Source organism: Peromyscus eremicus, unplaced genomic scaffold (assembly GCF_949786415.1).
Source record: "Peromyscus eremicus unplaced genomic scaffold, PerEre_H2_v1 PerEre#2#unplaced_58, whole genome shotgun sequence".
Classification (NCBI taxonomy): domain Eukaryota; kingdom Metazoa; phylum Chordata; class Mammalia; order Rodentia; family Cricetidae; genus Peromyscus; species Peromyscus eremicus.
In genome coordinates, this window is record NW_026734302.1 from 329,203 (window position 1) to 332,554 (window position 3,352).

Below are 3,352 nucleotides of genomic sequence, written 5' to 3' on the forward strand. Positions count from 1 at the left end.
GCTGGGTTCTCTAGTAAACTCTGACTTGGTCTGCCATCCAGCATCCAGGTTCATGAGAAATGAAGAGGGCCGGACAGATCTCTGGTCTTGAGGGCTCCCATCTCGGCCACACCCCAGGGGCAGGTCATAGGTATGCGTGACAGTTACCAGCTGAGGTGGTGCTTCAAGGTCAAAGCTGGAACCACTACCCACTACATACCTTGTATCCACATGAGTTTATTATGGAGAGCGTGAGAGAGAAATAGGGAAAGAAGGAGAGAGAAAGAAAACGAAGAGAAAGGGAAAGTGGATTTGTGCACACCTCATGACGGGAAAGGGAGGAAGAAGGGAGGGGTGTTTCCCTAAAGGTGCCTTACATCAAGACACAGGGTGGGTCCCCAAGGAATGGGCCAGAATGCCAACACCTTCATTTAGTTTTTTCATTTGCAAGCCGTTCATAGTGGCACTAAACAGAGTCCTAACTCTGTGCACTTCGATTCTTGACATGCAAAAGTTTTTCCTCCTTTTTTAAAAAACCTAGTTCACTGTTTAAAATTTGTCAAGTGTCTTACGAGCTCTGATGATGCAGATGGTGTATGTGGGGTATCACCCCACCGGGAACTGAGGTCACCTCTGAGGAGGTGGTCTGGAGCTGAGGGAAGTTAAGTGTGCCGCTTATTCGTTTCCCAGCCTCCCTCTTACCCGGAGCTCATCAGACACAGCGGGGAGTCATGTCAAGCAGGAACTCCTTTATTATTAGGCAGTAAACATCTTATAAAGCCTAAAACCACAGAACCCTGGGGGGGATGGAAGGACCAAACCAATTGTTCTAAAGGTCACCCTATACTCATTCCTTTTTCCAGGAGCTGTTTATGCACTGACATAATCTCTTGATTTTTGTATTTAATCCCACTGCAAACAATTTGGGCTAACTTCTCTCAGTACCATTTGTATCTAATCTCAGCATAAACAACTTGGACTCACTTCTCTCGGTACCATTTGTGTCTAATCTCAGTGCAAACAACTTGCGCTAACTTTTCTCGGTACCATTTGTATCTAATCTCAGCATAAACAACTTAGGCTAACTTTTCTCGGTACCATTTGTATCTAATCTCAGCGTAAACAACTTGGGCTCACTTCTCTTGGTACCATTTTTATCTAATCTCAGTGCAAACAACTTGGGCTCACTTCCTCTCGGCACCATCTGTGTAGCTCACGTCGTGGAGCCAGGGCCATTCTCATCGGGACGGTTTAGCTTTTGTACTTTGTGTTGCTAAATCTCACGTACTAGTGCGTAAAAGGCATCCTCTACACCCTGTCGGGTCTTTGATGATGTTTCAGTGTAGGGGATGTCATAGCTGCTTGCAAGGTCCTGGGCCTGCCAAGACTCAACAGTATGAGTGGCCACGTCATACTTGTTCCCCACCAGCACCATTGGCACATCATGTGAGTCCTTCACCTGCTTGATCTGCTCCCTGTACTGATGAATGTCTTCAAAGGACTTGGTGTTGTTGATGGCAAACACACGAGGAAACCCTTCCCTGTGCTCATGTACTGGTCCCACATGGCACTATACTCCTCTTGACCTGCTTTGTCTAAGATGTCCAGCGGACATGTCTTCCCATCCATCAATGACCACCTGTTTCCAATAGGAGTCTTCTATGGTGGGGTCATAATCGTCCACAAAATGTTTCTGGATCAGCTGGATGGTCAGGGCACTCTTTCCCATGCCTCCAGCACCCACCACCACAAGCTTGTGTTCTGTCATTGCTTCTATAGGGACTGTCACTCCAAGAGCTCCTGCCCCACAAGGGGTGCAAAGGGGAGCAGAAAGCCCTAATTGGTGCCTGACATGGGTGTCCTTGTAGCCCCGAGGCTGGAGTGTGATGGCTGAAGGGTGTAGAGTAACTGAATATGGAGGCTAATTCTCCCTTTTGTTTTATTGTTAAAGGGTGTGGAATGAGTGACATCGGTTTGTCAGAGGATATTTGGCTCTAGGCCTCTGGGGTTAACTCCCTGTGTTTGTAAAGGGGGTACCTTTAGGAAAAACTGGAGTGTACATTTGGGGCGCCTCCCAGGGGGGTATGGATCCATTCTATTGGCTTTCCTTTTCTCACTAGCACTGCAGAGATCATTGTAGTGCTTATGAACAGTCAGAGGGAACTGGGAAGGTCAGCAGAAATCTATTAAGGGCATCTTGAAAAAGGTATGGTAAAAGGTATTGTAAAAGGATTGCCTGATGTTCTCAGACAAGAGCAATAACATCCTGAGGTTTTTTAATTTTTTAAAAGGAGAATAAGGGTACAAGACTATTCTTGGAGATGGGAACCCAAGGTAGTATTGAATGGATCTCTCCCAGGATACTCTGCAACTGAGTCAGGGTCAAAGACACAGGAATGTGTAGCTTAGGCTTAAGTGGGCAGGTTCAGGTCAGGGTAAGTTCGGTGCCAAGAATCTTAAAGGGGGGCACCCTTTGGACTGTGTTAGGAGCCACTGTGAACCCTCCTCTCTGAAGCTGTGCAGCACCTGCCCCAACAAGTCCTGCAGACAAGAGGGGACCTTAGGTCCCAACATAATAATATCCATATAATCAGGTAAGCATCTTACCATCTTTAAGTAGGGGTACTAAGAGGATGGCCAGGTATTCTTGTCAGGCGGTTGGGCTATTAGCCATTCCCTGGGGTAATACAGTCCATTTAAATCTCTGATCAGGTTGGGAGAAATTGAGGGAGGAGATAGAGAAGGCAAACTTGGTACAATCATCCAGATGGAGGGGGATAGACAAGAAACAAAAACATCAATCGCAACCAGGGTATATTCTGAGGGTATTACTGGTACCCAGGGCAGACCCCTCAAGGGGGTGCCTACCAGCTCCATGTTCTCATTTACTTTCCATAGATCCTGTAACATGTGCCACACTCCTGACACTTTTTTAATAACAAAGACAGGTTATTCCAGGGACCCATGGAAGGGTTCACACACTGAAGGTCCGATTGTTCCTTAACTAGAGCCTCATTTAGGTATAGCAAGTGGCTACTGCTCCACCCATACTGGGTCACCCAGCCTCCACTCGATAGGGGGTACCTGGGAACCCAATTGGAATTTTGGGGTCATTTTTATAGTAGGTGAAGAAGTCCTCTCCTTTAACTCCTCTGCTCCCCCTCCCCTTCCTTGGGCCTCTTCTTCCTCCATAATGTCATAGAAAGCTTGGTGGTTGGTGGTGAGTATTGCATCCATTTGGGACAACATATCATACCCCAATAAGTTGGCAGTAAGATTCTCAGCCACCAGGGGGCATATCTTGTCCTGTTCCCCATCTGGGCTGGTCCTTTTGAGGAGAGTGACTGTTTTAAGGGATTGAGCATTAACCCCT

General features: G+C 47.0%; 1 pseudogene; it reads right to left on the bottom strand.

The window, feature by feature from the left end:
- Positions 1-1,192: 1,192 nt before the first annotated feature.
- On the bottom strand, positions 1,193-1,780 carry LOC131901224 (GTPase HRas-like; annotated as a pseudogene).
- Positions 1,781-3,352: the final 1,572 nt, after the last annotated feature.